Source organism: Procambarus clarkii, chromosome 5 (genome assembly GCF_040958095.1).
Source record: "Procambarus clarkii isolate CNS0578487 chromosome 5, FALCON_Pclarkii_2.0, whole genome shotgun sequence".
NCBI lineage: Eukaryota > Metazoa > Arthropoda > Malacostraca > Decapoda > Cambaridae > Procambarus > Procambarus clarkii.
Window position 1 is genome coordinate 23,082,581 of NC_091154.1, and position 16,199 is coordinate 23,098,779.

At 45.9% G+C, this 16,199-nt stretch overlaps 1 long non-coding RNA gene across 1 annotated transcript in view; it reads left to right on the top strand.

Annotated features, from left to right (window-relative positions):
• Positions 1–16,199, top strand: part of LOC138352379 (uncharacterized) — a 288,630-nt gene that overhangs the window by 153,494 nt on the left and 118,937 nt on the right. The window contains exon 2 of the long non-coding RNA XR_011222787.1: positions 4,748–4,780. This is a non-coding gene — a long non-coding RNA (uncharacterized lncRNA). The remainder of the gene's footprint in view (positions 1–4,747; positions 4,781–16,199) is intronic.

The window sequence follows — 16,199 nt, forward strand, 5'->3', positions numbered from 1 at the left end:
TCAGATGTAGGGCTGTGATTGAGTCCACGTAGAAAACCACTGCAGAGGGCCCTGAAACTTGTCGAAGGAGTCGTAAGGCTAGTAAGATTGCAAACAATTCCCCGGCCAGGCACGAATGAGCAGGGGAGAGTTTCCACGTCTGACAGAAAGAAAAAGGAGCAAAGTATGCTGCCGCAGATGTAGATGGTGGCTGATCTTTGCAGGACCCATCCGTGTAAACCTCTAAGTATCCAGAGTATAAGGAGGCTCGTAGGTCTGCAAAAATTAAAGGGGCCAGACCCTCTAAATCTCTCTTCCGACGAGGAGGCTTGGAAAAGTCGACAGAAACTCGAATGATCTCTTCTGCCCACGGAGGCACCGGTGAGATGATCGGGCCAGGGGTGAGTACAGGGACGGGAAGGGAAAACTGTGAATATGCATCCAAGGCCCGGACGACGAAAGGCAACTGACGGCGTCTGGAGTGTCCAGCCGGCACATTCCACCAGTTAGCCTCGAGCTGGAGGCGAGTAAGTGGATGGGTAGCAGGGAGACGCACTATCCGTTGAAGTTGGCGGCAGTGGGCGAGAAGACGTTGAAAGCTCAGGGGCCATAGCCCCGACTCGGCATGGAGAGAAAGAACTGGCGAGGAGGGCATAGCTCCTAACGCTGAGCGAAGGGCACCATTTTGAATGGGATCCAGCCTTGCCAAGACAGATGCTGCTGCTGGGCCATAGACTTCACTCGCATACATGATCTTGCTACGAATGAAGGCCTTGTAGAGAGCTAGGAGCGACTCCCGTGAAGCCCCCCAAGCCGCACCAGAAACCCGTTTCATGATGTTCACGCGACGAAGGCATGAGGCCCGAAGGTAGTCAACATGGTGCCTCCACGTCAGCCGAGGGCTATCTAGAACGACCCCCAGCCACCTGTGTTCGGTAGCGATCGGGAGACGACAGCCCCCGAGGGTCACCACTGGCTGGTCTGGTAAGCGGGTCCAGGTGAAGCTCATGACGCAACTTTCCACAGGGTTAATGGAGAGCCCCTTCCCAGCACAATTGCTGAGAACACAGTCACGGCATTTTGCAGGGAGCCTTGTGCCTCTAGGAGAGTGTCACCATCCGCCACGAGGGTTACATCATCGGCATAGGCTAAAACCTGGACCCCCCCGGAATACAGGGAGATCAGACAGAAGAATAGAGAATAGTAGTGGGCTCAGAATCGCTCCCTGAGGGACACTACACGAGACAGGGCGGGACGTAGAGACGACTCCACCAACCGCCACTTTGAATGATACAACAGTGGTCTCACCATAGTCCTATACAACAGTGGTCTCACCATAGTCCTATACAACAGTGGTCTCACCATAGTCCTATACAACAGTGGTCTCACCATAGTCCTATACAACAGTGGTCTCACCATAGTCTTATACAACAGTGGTCACACCATAGTCCTATACAACAGTGGTCTCACCATAGTCCTATACAACAGTGGTCTCACCATAGCCCTATACAACAGTGGTCTCACCATAGTCCTATACAACAGTGGTCTCACCATAGTCCTATACAACAGTGGTCTCACCATAGTCCTATACAACAGTGGTCTCACCATAGTCCTATACAACAGTGGTCACACCATAGTCCTATACAACAGTGGTCTCACCATAGTCCTATACAACAGTGGTCTCACCATAGTCCTATACAACAGTGGTCTCACCATAGCCCTATACAACAGTGGTCTCACCATAGTCCTATACAACAGTGGTCTCACCATAGTCCTATACAACAGTGGTCTCACCATAGTCCTATACAACAGTGGTCTCACCATAGTCCTATACAACAGTGGTCACACCATAGTCCTATACAACAGTGGTCTCACCATAGTCCTATACAACAGTGGTCTCACCATAGTCCTATACAACAGTGGTCTCACCATAGTCCTATACAACAGTGGTCTCACCATAGTCCTATACAACAGTGGTCTCACCATAGTCCTATACAACAGTGGTCTCACCATAGTCCTATACAACAGTGGTATCGCCATAGTCCTATACAACAGTGGTCTCACCATAGTCCTATACAACAGTGGTCTCACCATAGTCCTATACAACAGTGGTCTCACCATAGTCCTATACAACAGTGGTCACACCATAGTCCTATACAACAGTGGTCTCACCATAGTCCTATACAACAGTGGTCTCACCATAGTCCTATACAACAGTGGTCTCACCATAGTCCTATACAACAGTGGTCTCACCATAGTCCTATACAACAGTGGTCTCACCATAGTCCTATACAACAGTGGTCTCACCATAGTCCTATACAACAGTGGTCTCACCATAGTCCTATACAACAGTGGTCTCACCATAGTCCTATACAACAGTGGTCTCACCATAGTCCTATACAACAGTGGTCTCACCATAGTCCTATACAACAGTGGTCTCACCATAGCCCTATACAACAGTGGTCTCACCATAGCCCTATACAACAGTGGTCTCACCATAGTCCTATACAACAGTGGTCTCACCATAGTCCTATACAACAGTGGTCTCACCATAGTCCTATACAACAGTGGTCTCACCATAGTCCTATACAACAGTGGTCTCACCATAGTCCTATACAACAGTGGTCTCACCATAGCCCTATACAACAGTGGTCTCACCATAGTCCTATACAACAGTGGTCTCACCATAGTCCTATACAACAGTGGTCTCACCATAGCCCTATACAACAGTGGTCTCACCATAGTCCTATACAACAGTGGTCACACCATAGTCCTATACAACAGTGGTCTCACCATAGTCCTATACAACAGTGGTCTCACCATAGTCCTATACAATAGTGGTCTCACCATAGTCGTATACAACAGTGGTCTCACCATAGTCCTATACAACAGTGGTCTCACCATAGTCCTATACAACAGTGGTCTCACCATAGCCCTATACAACAGTGGTCTCACCATAGCCCTATACAACAGTGGTCTCACCATAGTCCTATACAACAGTGGTCACACCATAGTCCTATACAACAGTGGTCTAACCATAGTCCTATACAACAGGGGTCTCACCATAGTCCTATACAACAGTGGTCTCACCATAGTCCTATACAACAGTGGTCTCACCATAGCCCTATACAACAGTGGTCTCACCATAGTCCTATACAACAGTGGTCTCACCATAGCCCTATACAACAGTGGTCTCACCATAGCCCTATACAACAGTGGTCTCACCATAGCCCTATACAACAGTGGTTTCACCATAGTCCTATACAACAGTGGTCACACCATAGTCCTATACAACAGTGGTCTCACCATAGCCCTATACAACAGTGGTCTCACCATAGTCCTATACAACAGTGGTCTCACCATAGTCCTATACAACAGTGGTCTCACCATAGTCCTATACAACAGTGGTCTCACCATAGCCCTATACAACAGTGGTCTCACCATAGCCCTATACAACAGTGGTCTCACCATAGTCCTATACAACAGTGGTCACACCATAGTCCTATACAACAGTGGTCTCACCATAGTCCTATACAACAGGGGTCTCACCATAGTCCTATACAACAGTGGTCTCACCATAGTCCTATACAACAGTGGTCTCACCATAGCCCTATACAACAGTGGTCTCACCATAGTCCTATACAACAGTGGTCTCACCATAGTCCTATACAACAGTGGTCTCACCATAGTCCTATACAACAGTGGTCTCACCATAGTCCTATACAACAGTGGTCTCACCATAGTCCTATACAACAGTGGTCTCACCATAGTCCTATACAACAGGGGTCTCACCATAGTCCTATACAACAGTGGTCTCACCATAGTCCTATACAACAGTGGTCTCACCATAGTCCTATACAACAGTGGTCTCACCATAGTCCTATACAACAGGGGTCTCACCATAGTCCTATACAACAGTGGTCTCACCATAGTCCTATACAACAAAGGTCACACCTTAGTCCTATACAACAAAGGTCACACCTTAGTCCTATACAACAAAGGTCACACCTTAGTCCTATACAACAAAGGTCACACCTTAGTCCTATACAACAAAGGTCACACCTTAGTCCTATACAACAGGGGTCACACCTTAGTCCTATACAACAAAGGTCACACCTTAGTCCTATACAACAAAGGTCACACCTTAGTCCTATACAACAAAGGTCACACCTTAGTCCTATACAACAAAGGTCACACCTTAGTCCTATACAACAAAGGTCTCACCATAGTCCTATACAACAAAGGTCACACCTTAGTCCTATACAACAAAGGTCACACCTTAGTCCTATACAACAAAGGTCTCACCATAGTGCTATACAACAAAGGTCACACCTTAGTCCTATACAACAAAGGTCACACCTTAGTCCTATACAACAAAGGTCTCACCATAGTCCTATACAACAAAGGTCACACCTTAGTCCTATACAACAAAGGTCACACCTTAGTCCTATACAACAAAGGTCTCACCATAGTCCTATACAACAAAGGTCACACCATAGTCCTATACAACAAAGGTCACACCTTAGTCCTATACAACAAAGGTCTCACCATAGTCCTATACAACAAAGGTCTCACCATAGTCCTATACAACAAAGGTCACACCTTAGTCCTATACAACAAAGGTCACACCTTAGTCCTATACAACAAAGGTCTCACCATAGTCCTATACAACAAAGGTCTCACCATAGTCCTATACAACAAAGGTCACATCCTGTGAAATAAAGATAATAAACATTAAATTAATTAACATTTTATTTCTTTGTATCAGGTGAAAGTTAACGAGGTGGAGACTGTAATTGTGGTAAGTCAGTGTTGTTTGTTTCTCTTACTTAGCTAGTGTGTACTTCCCCTAACTTGTTTATGGGTGTACTTCCCCTAGCTTGTTTATGGGTGTACTTCCCCTAACTTGTTTATGGGTGTACTTCCCCTAACTTGTTTATGGGTGTACTTCCCCTAACTTGTTTATGGGTGTACTTCCCCTAGCTTGTTTATGGGTGTACTTCCCCTAACTTGTTTATGGGTGTACTTCCCCTAGCTTGTTTATGGGTGTACTTGCCCTAACTTGTTTATGGGTGTACTTCCCCTAGCTTGTTTATGGGTGTACTTGCCCTAACTTGTTTATGGGTGTACTTCCCCTAACTTGTTTATGGGTGTACTTCCCCTAACTTGTTTATGGGTGTACTTCCCCTAACTTGTTTATGGGTGTACTTCCCCTAGCTTGTTTATGGGTGTACTTCCCCTAGCTTGTTTATGGGTGTACTTCCCCTAACTTGTTTATGGGTGTACTTCCCCTAGCTTGTTTATGGGTGTACTTCCCCTAACTTGTTTATGGGTGTACTTCCCCTAGCTTGTTTATGGGTGTACTTGCCCTAACTTGTTTATGGGTGTACTTCCCCTAACTTGTGTATGGGTGTACTTCCCCTAGCTTGTTTATGGGTGTACTTGCCCTAACTTGTTTATGGGTGTACTTCCCCTAACTTGTGTATGGGTGTTGTTACGGCCAGCTTGGGCCAGTAACCGGGCTCTTTTCTGTTAACGTGTCTTATAACCTCTTCTTCTTTATCATTCCCTAAGTTGATGGTAAGTTTTCAACAATTGGCGGTAGCAAGTAACAGTGCAAGGAATAAGGGGGAGGATGAACAATACCCAAATTACACCTTCACCAATATACTATCACCTTCATCAATATATATATTATATCTCTAAGTATTACTACACATATTTACATTGTCACTTTCACCCAGGACACTCAATAGACCTGCAGTGCTCGTTAAATCCCAGCATGTCTACTACGCCCAGCTACACGTCGTCCACACTTAATGGTAATCCCCAGCGAGTTCACCTTCCTCAACATGGGCCAGTCCATTACCCCGTATAGTCACGATGTCCTAATGCCCCACCGCCACTCTCCAGAAACACACTGGCAGAGGCTTCAGCAAGACGCTGACAGGGGTCTCAAATATTCACATACAGGGGTAGCTAACACCCTGGCAGAAGTCTCTAGCAACACACTAGCAGCACTTCTCAACAGACGCACCACTGTCATCGTGTAACTCTTCCTGACCAATCCCAGGTACGTCGGCCCATCCAACACTGCATTAACCAGCAGCTCACACACTGCTATAACCGACGGCGGCCACTTTGTCCTCTCACAGGACCAAGTCAAGAGTTCTTGGACTGCCCAAGGTGAACTACCCTTCTCAGCACAATCGCCTTCTTACGTCACATCTGTGAACATAAGGCGTCATTAGCTAGACAGACAGTATACCAGGTGGCCCAAGGATAACACCCCTCCACTGGGGAATTGAAATTGTAGTTGATTTCAAAACCTAGATGGCGTTGATATCATTATGCCACCCACCAGAGGTCATCCTCATCGACATCACCTTCTAGCTGAGGTATGAAACAGGAGCCTTTCACTGACGCCACACCACCGCCAACAGATGGCGTTGTCTGCATATCACCTAATATCTGGGAGTCGGAGTGCAGTTCCATAGATGGCGGAGATATCGCCACTCCACACTCCAGCAACGGTGTCGATGCCGTAACACGTGTAATTACCCTAACTTGTTTATGGGTGTACTTCCCCTAACTTGTTTATGGGTGTACTTCCCCTAACTTGTTTATGGGTGTACTTCCCCTAACTTATTTGTGGGTGTACTTCCCCTAACTTGAATAAAGGTGTACTTATCTAACTCGTTTAATGGTGTACTTACCTGACTTGTTCAAGGGCGTACTTCTCCCTAACTTGAATAAGGGTGTATTTGTTTAAACTTAACAAAGCATGATCTAAGGGAGAACTAACTTACCTTTAGTTTGATTCTGCTTACCTAACTTAACAATAGGTAGCTTACCTAACTTTAACACGGATGGTGTGTCTTCTGCTAAATGATCATAACAACGTGTTCTTGGTGGTAAAGTTTAGCTCCTGGGCCAGCCTTTAAGAAAGGTGGAACACGGGATCTGAATAACCAACGTAAGTTTCGCGGATTGTCTTCGCGTCAGCGAACCATCTTCAGGTTGTTCCAGGTGGTAGTTATTTGTACACTGAAAGTGTACATACGTGTGTCTGTACACGTGTTCATTCTGCTGTGTGTACATCCTTACACCCCTTTGTGAACACTCTCACACTCCTGGGAGCACATCCTCACACTCCTGTGAGCATATCTTCATACTCCTGTGAGCACATCCACACACTCCTGTGAGCACATCCTCACACTCCTGTGAGCACATCCACACACTCCTGTGAGCACATCCACACACTCCTCTGAGCACATCCTCACACTCCTGTGAGCACATCCTCACACACTCCTGTGAGCACATCCTCACACTCCTGTGAGCACATCCTCACACACTCCTGTGAGCACATCCTCACACTCCTGTGAGCACATCCTCACACACTCCTGTGAGCACATCCTCACACTCCTGTGAGCACATCCTCACACACTCCTGTGAGCACATCCACACACTCCTGTGAGCACATCCTCACACTCCTGTGAACACATCCTCACACACTCCTGTGAACACATCCACACACTCCTGGGAGCACATCCTCACACACTCCTGTGAACACATCCACACACTCCTGGGAGCACATCCTCACACTCCTGTGAGCACATCCTCACACACTCCTGTGAGCACATCCTCACACTCCTGTGAGCACATCCACACACTCCTGTGAGCACATCCTCACACTTCTGTGAGCACATCCTCACACTCCTGTGAGCACATCCTCACACACTCCTGTGAGCACATCCTCACACACTCCTGTGAGCACATCCTCACACTCCTGTGAGCACATCCTCACACACTCCTGTGAGCACATCCTCACACTCCTTTGAGCACATCCACACACTCCTGTGAGCACATCCTCACACTCCTGCGAGCACATCCACACACTCCTGTGAGCACATCCACACACTCCTGTGAGCACATCCTCACACACTCCTGTGAGCACATCCTCACACTCCTGTGAGTACATCCTCTCACACTCCTGTGAGCACATCCTCACACTCCTGTGAGCACATCCTCACACACTCCTGTGAGCACATCCTCACACACTCCTGTGAGCACATCCTCACACACTCCTGTGAGCACATCCACACACTCCTGTGAGCACATCCTCACACACTCCTGTGAGCACATCCTCACACTCCTGTGAGCACATCCTCACACACTCCTGTGAGCACATCCTCACACTCCTGTGAGCACATCCTCACACACTCCTGTGAGCACATCCTCACACACTCCTGTGAGCACATCCTCACACTCCTGTGAGCACATCCTCTCACACTCCTGTGAGCACATCCTCACACTCCTGTGAGCACATCCTCACACACTCCTGTGAGCACATCCTCACACACTCCTGTGAGCACATCCTCACACACTCCTGTGAGCACATCCACACACTCCTGTGAGCACATCCTCACACACTCCTGTGAGCACATCCTCACACTCCTGTGAGCACATCCTCACACACTCCTGTGAGCACATCCTCACACTCCTGTGAGCACATCCTCACACACTCCTGTGAGCACATCCTCACACACACTAATGTGAGCACATCCTCACACACTCCTGTGAGCACATCCTCACACTCCTGTGAGCACATCCTCACACTCCTGGGAGCACATCATCCCTGTGTGTACATCTTGACTCCTCTGTGTGTACTACTTCACATCCCATCGTGAACATCTCTACGAAGGGATGTACACGATGGGATGTACTATCCAAGGATCGGAACGGAAAAGATTAAATTACCGAAGAGGAAAATATGATGAGATGAGGAACTTCCTAAGAGGAATACCATGGGAAACAGAACTTAGAGAGCAGACTGTACAGGACAAGATGGATTATGTCCCCCAGAAGTGCCAGGAAGCTGCAGACAAGTTCATCCCGGTCCAAAAGGAGAAAAGCGAAAAGCAACAGAATAATCCATGGTTCAACCAGGAATGTAAGGTAGCGAAACAACTGAGTAAAAGAACATGGAGAAACTACAGAAATAACAGAACACCAGAGAGCAGAGAGAGATACCAGAGGGCCAGAAATGAGTACCTCAGAGTGAGGAGGGAAGCAGAGAGACAGTTTGAAAATGACATCACGAGTAAAGCCAAGACCCAACCAAAGCTGCTCTACAGCCACATCAGGAGGAAAACAGCAGTGAAGGAACAAGTAATGAAACTGAGAAAAGGTGAGAACAGATACACAGAGAATGATCAGGAGATGTGTGAAGAACTCAACAAGTGATTCCAGGAGGTCTTCACAATAGAACAGAGAGAAGCCCCTGCACTAAATGAGAAGGAGGCAAACCAAGCAACCTTGGAGGAATTTGACCTCACCAGTGATGAGGTCAAAAGGTGACTGCTGGAGCTGGATGTGTCAAAGGCTGTTGGGCCTGACAGAATCTCGCCGTGGATACTAAAAGAAGGTGCAGAAGCACTAAGTGTGCCACTCTCTATGGTGTATAACAGGTCACTGGAAACAGGAGACCTACCGGAAAGTTAGAAGACGGCTAATGTAGTCCCAATACACAAAAAAGGTGACAGGCAAGAGGCACTGAACTACAGGCCAGTTTCCCTAACTTGTATACCATGCAAGGTGATGGAGAAGATCGTGAGGAAAAGGCTCGTAGAGCATCTGGAGGGAAATAACTTTGTAACACACCACCAGCATGGGTTCAGGGAAGGTAAATCGTGCCTCACAGGTTTAATAGAATTCTATAACCAAGCAACAAAAATTAGGCAAGAAAGAAAAGGTGGGAAGACTGCATTTTCTTGGACTATCAGAAAGCCTTAGACACATAAAAGGCTGTTACAAAAGTTGGAGCAACAGGCAGGAGTAAAAGGTAAGGTGCTCCAGTAGATAAGGGAGTATCTAAGCAACAGGAAACAACGAGTAACTGTGAAGGGGGGTGGCATCAGAGTGGCGAGATGTCACCAGCAGGGTTCCCCAGGGCACTGTACTTGGACATCCTGAACATCCTGTTTCTAAAATATATAAACGATCTTCCAGAGGGTATAGACTCATTCCTCTCAATGCATGCTGATGATGCAAAAGTTATGAGAAGAATCAAGACAGATGAAGAATGATGAAGAATTCCCTTGGGAATGAGTGACCACAGTGTATTGATCTTTGAGTACCTGGTAGAGCTAAGAATTATCTCCCCCAAAAAAGAACTAGGAAACAAAAGTCTGGCATACTAAAAGGTGAATTATGAGGAGATGAGAAGTTTCCTAATGGAAATACCTTGGGACACAGACCTCAGAGCTAAGCCTGTACAAGATATGATGGACTGTGTCACTCAAAAGTGTCAGGAGGAAGTAAACAGGTCCATCCCAGCCCAAAGGGAAAAATCCGAGAAGCAAAAGAAGAATCCATGGTATAATAGGGCATGTATGGAAGCAAAGGTACTGAACAAAAGGGCGTGGAGGAACTTTCGGAATAACAGAACACCAGAAAGCAGAGAGAAACCAGAGAACCAGGAATGAGTATGTTAGTGTGAGAAGAGAAGCAGAGAAAAGTTATGAAAATGATATAGCAAACAAAGCTAAGACTGAACCAAAGGTACTCCACAGTCATATCAGGAGGAAAACAACAGTGAAAGAACAGGTAATGAAACTTAGAACAGGCGAGGACAGGTATACAGAGAATGACAAAGAAGTGTATTAAAGAACTCAACTAGAGGTTCCAGGAGGTCTTCACAATAGAACAAGGTGAGATCACTGTGCTAGAAGAAAGGAAATGAACCAGGTGGCCTTGGAAGGGTTCGAAATTACGAGAGAGGAGGTAAAGAGACACCTGCTGGATCTGGATGTTAGAAAGGCTGATGGTCCAGACGGGATCTCGCCATGGGTACTGAAAGAGTGTGCAGAGGCACTTTGCTTGCCACTCTCCATAGTGTATAGTAGGTCACTGGAGACGGGAGACCTACCAGAAATATGGAAGACGGCGAATGTAGTCACAATATGCAAAAAGGATGACAGACAGGAGGCACTGAACTACAGGCCAGTTTCCTTGACTTGTATACCATGCAAGATGATGGAGAAGATCGTGAGAAAAAACCTGGTAACACATCTGGAGAGAAGGGACTTTGTGACAAATTGCCAACATGGGTTCAGGGAGGGTAAATCTTGCCTAACTGGCTTAATAGAATTCTACGACCAGGTGACAAAGATTACGCAAGAAAGAGGGGGCTGGGCGGACTGCATTTTCTTGGATTGTCGGAAAGCCTTTGACACAGTACCGCATAAAAGGCTGGTACATAAGCTGGAGAGACAGGCAGGTGTAGCTGGTAAGGTGCTCCAGTGGATAAGGGAGTAAATAAGCAAAAGGAAGCAGAGGGTTAAGGTGAGGGGTGAGACCTCGGATTGGCGTGAAGTCACCAGTGGAGTCCCACAGGGCTCTGTACTCGGTCCTATCTTGTTTCTGATATACGTAAATGATCTCCCGGAGGGTATAGACTCATTTCTCTCAATGTTTGCTGACGACGCCAAAATTATAAGAAGGATTAAGACAGAGGAGAATAGCTTGAGGCTTCAAGAAGACCTAGACAAGCTGAAGGAATTGTCGAACAAATGGTTTTTAAAGTTTAACCCAAGCAAATGTAATGTAATGAAGATAGGTGTAGGGAGCAGGAGGCCAGATACAAAGTATCATCTGGGAGACGAAATTCTTCAAGATTCAGAGAGCGAGAAAAAGACCTGGGGGTTGATATCACGCAAAACCTGTCCCATGAAACCCAAATCAAGAGGATAACATCAGCGGCATATGCCAGGTTGGCTAACATAAGAACGGCCTTTAGAAACTTGTGTAAGGAATCTTTCAGAACTTTGAATATCACATATGTCAGACCAATCCTAGAGTATACGGCTCCAGCATGGAGTCCATATCAAGTGAAGCATAAGACTACACTGGAAAAGGTTCAAAGGTTTGCCACCAAAGTAGTACCCGAGCTGAGAGGTATGAGCTAATACCTTTCATGAGCCATAGTATGAGCTATGAGGAGAGACTACGGGAATTAAACCTCACGTCACTGGGAGACTGAAGAGTTAAAAGGGACATGATCACCACTTACAAGATTTGCAGAGGAATTGATAGGGTAGATAAAGACAGACTATTTAACACAAGGGGCACACGCACTAGTGGACACAGGTGGAAATTGAGTGCCCAAATGAGCCATAGAGACATTAGAAAGAATTTTTTCAGTGTCAGAGAAGTTGACAAATGGAATTCATTAGGAAGTGATGTGGTGGAGTCTGAATCCATACAAAGCTTTAAGTGTAGATATGATAGAGCCCAGTAGGCTCATGAACCTGTACACCAGTTGATAGACAGTTGAGAGGCGGGACCAAAGAGCCAGAGGTCAACCCCCGCAAGCACAACTAGGTAAGTACACACACACACACACACACACACATATATATATATGTACTCTCCACTGAGTACATATATACCTTAAAAAATATACAAGCGTTTAACCCAGAAACATAATGCCTTCCCACCTGATATATTCATTAATTTGCATACAAAGTGTCACATTACCTTCGTTACAAAAATAAGCCCAAAAAAGCATCATAGCGCCTGTGAAGGGAGGTAGGGAAATACAGTGATACAATAGTACAGTTTGTGATGGGTAAATACAGCAGCTCCAAGCCGGCAGCAACCATAGAACCCTCAGCCAGAATACAGCCGGCAGCAACCATAGAACTCTCAGCCAGAATACAGCTGTCAGCAATCATAGAGCCCTCAACAACTATAGAGCCCTTAGAAACTATAGAGCCCTCAGAAACTATAGAGCCCTCAGAAACTATAGAGCCCTCAGAAACTATAGAGCCCTTAGCAACCATAGAGCCCTCAGCAACCATAAAGAGCTCAGCAACCATAAAGAGCTCAGCAACAATTGAACCCTCAGCAACAATAGATCCCTCAGCAACAATAGATCCCAAAGCAACCTTAGAGTCCTCAGCAATCATAGAACCCTCAGCATCTATTGAGCCCTCAGAAACTATAGAGCCCTAAGAAACTATAGAGCCCTTAGCAACCATAGAGCCCTTAGCAACCATAGAGCCCTCAGCAACCATAAAGAGCTCAGCAACAATTGAACCCTCAGCAACAATAGATCCCTCAGCAACAATAGATCCCAAAGCAACCTTAGAGTCCTCAGCAATCATAGAACCCTCAGCAACTATAGAGCCCTCAGAAACTATAGAGCCCTTAGCAACCATAGAACCCTCAGCAACCATAAAGAGCTCAGCACCAATAGAACCCTCAGTAACAATAGAGCCCTCAGCAACCATAGAGTCCTCAGCAATCATAGAGCCCTCAGCACCAGCTAGAGCACTCTCATTACTGCTGTTATAAACAAAAACATCACTTGTAGCCGGGGCCCAGGAGCTGAAGAATTACATATGACGTACACTCAGTTATGAACAAAATAATTCACAGCCGAAGGCGGCGACCAAGAGCTGAAGCTCAATACCGTAAAAGTGATGAAGGTCATGAAGGCCTCATGACCTTCATCACTGTAGTCATCAATATAGACGACCTTCATCACCTTCCCTTCCATGGATGAACACGTGAGGATGAACACGTGAGGATGAACACGTGAGGATGAACACGTGAGGATGAACACGTGAGGATGAACACGTGAGGATAAACACGTGAGGATGAACATATCAGGATAAACACGTGAGGATGAACACATCAGGATGAACACGTGAGGATGAACACATCAGGATGAACACGTAAGGATGAACACATCAGGGATTATTGATCCTTACTGGTATGAGAAGGAGTTGAGGGTGTGGGTTGGGATCTAACCGGCAGCCATAGACTCCCCCGGGCGCACACACACTACCCACTGAACCAGGATGTGCTCAAATGTTACCTCACTCTCAGTTGATAGGTTGGTCCTTGGATGTCACAGCTGGTGTATACACTCTGTGGTGTAGCCTTGGTGTATACACTCCGTGGTGTAGCCTTGGTGTATACACTCTGTGGTGTAGCCTTGGTGTATACACTCCATGGTGTAGCCTTGGTGTATACACTCTGTGGTGTAGCCTTGGTGTATACACTCCGTGGTGTAGCCTTGGTGTATACACTCTGTGGTGTAGCCTTGGTGTATACACTCTGTGGTGTAGCCTTGGTGTATACACTCTGTGGTGTAGCCTTGGTGTATACACTCTGTGGTGTAGCCTTGGTGTATACACTCCGTGGTGTAGCCTTGGTGTATACACTCCGTGGTGTAGCCTTGGTGTATACACTCTGTGGTGTAGCCTTGGTGTATACACTCCGTGGTGTAGCCTTGGTGTATACACTCCATGGTGTAGCCTTGGTGTATACACTCTGTGGTGTAGCCTTGGTGTATACACTCTGTGGTGTAGCCTTGGTGTATACACTCTGTGGTGTAGCCTTGGTGTATACACTCCATGGTGTAGCCTTGGTGTATACACTCCGTGGTGTAGCCTTGGTGTATACACTCTGTGGTGTAGCCTTGGTGTATACACTCTGTGGTGTAGCCTTGGTGTATACACTCTGTGGTGTAGCCTTGGTGTATACACTCTGTGGTGTAGCCTTGGTGTATACACTCCGTGGTGTAGCCTTGGTGTATACACTCCGTGGTGTAGCCTTGGTGTATACACTCTGTGGTGTAGCCTTGGTGTATACACTCCGTGGTGTAGCCTTGGTGTATACACTCCATGGTGTAGCCTTGGTGTATACACTCTGTGGTGTAGCCTTGGTGTATACACTCTGTGGTGTAGCCTTGGTGTATACACTCTGTGGTGTAGCCTTGGTGTATACACTCTGTGGTGTAGCCTTGGTGTATACACCAAGGAGGCCATACACGTCAAGTGTATTATTGATGATCCTTGCTATAGTCCGGCCTTGACATATACAACCTGCAGCAGACCAGGGAGTCCTACTGTATTATATATCACGCCTTGTATAGCCCTGGTGTATACAACCTGTTTGTTTGGGTTCCGAACAACTTGTCAGAAAAACCCACACCATTTGCTAACTTACAATACAATATACAGTTAATAATGCTGCTGATTTAGTACTTACAAATTAACACAAATGTATTTTATATAATCATGTCAAGAAATTCGAGTTTGTGACTTCTCTCAGAAAATGGGAGTTATTGCCACATCCCCAGATTAAATTTATTCATAATATTTACATTCAATAACTCTTAAATCACCATTCTGGGCACTATAAACAATAAAAAAGTGTTACCCACGACCGGATCTAATAAAATCACTAATAAAAATAGCGTCTTCCTCCGTTTGTCTATAAAATAGCAGCATTCTGAACCGTATTTTCGAGGTGTGGTACGAGCGGAGAGATGAGGGGAGACTCCTTTATTATACCATCAACAAAAGTCTCGTCTACGAACACCGTAGAAACCTTGGCGAGTATTTCCCTCTAGACGCAGTGTGGTGGGGCGCCAAGTCTCCCATCATCATCACGTCTTCTCTAACCAATCAGTGAAGTGTTCTGAATGTGATAACCCGATTAATCTAGTTATCAGTGGCCGGTAGTATTAGCCCGGCCAGGACACGGGGCCAACCACCTGAAAGGGTAACTATCACTAATTAAACAGACTAATCATTTTCCCTGATATTGCCGTCAGATATTGGTCACCATCATTACTGTGTGCCCTCTTGATGGTGAAGTGGAAGAGGAGAAGAGATTAGCAGCAGTTACCTGGGACAACACGTGACATGTGATGCCGCGTGATGACGTGACATGTGATGACGCATGATGACGTGACATGTGATGCCGCGTGATGACGTGACATGTGATGATGCGTGATGACGTGACATGTGATGACGCATGATGATGTGACGCCTGATGATGTAACATGTGATGACGCTAGCCTAACCCACGAAGAGTACAGGTTGGCGAGATCTTGTGTGTTCATATCAGGTTAACTTGGTCACATTCTACAATACAGATAAGTTGGATTACATTAATTGTAATACTAACCAATTGTAAGGAATCTCTACCAATCGATTAATTTAGATTTGGAAGGCAAGAATTAATAATCACCCCACTTGTGTAGGACACTACTTGTGGGAAAATTCAGTCATATAGTCCACTGTAATATAATACAGTCCACTAACGAAAGAAAGAAAGAAAGAAATTAACGTATATATATATATATATATATATATATATATATATATATATATATATATATATATATATATATATATATA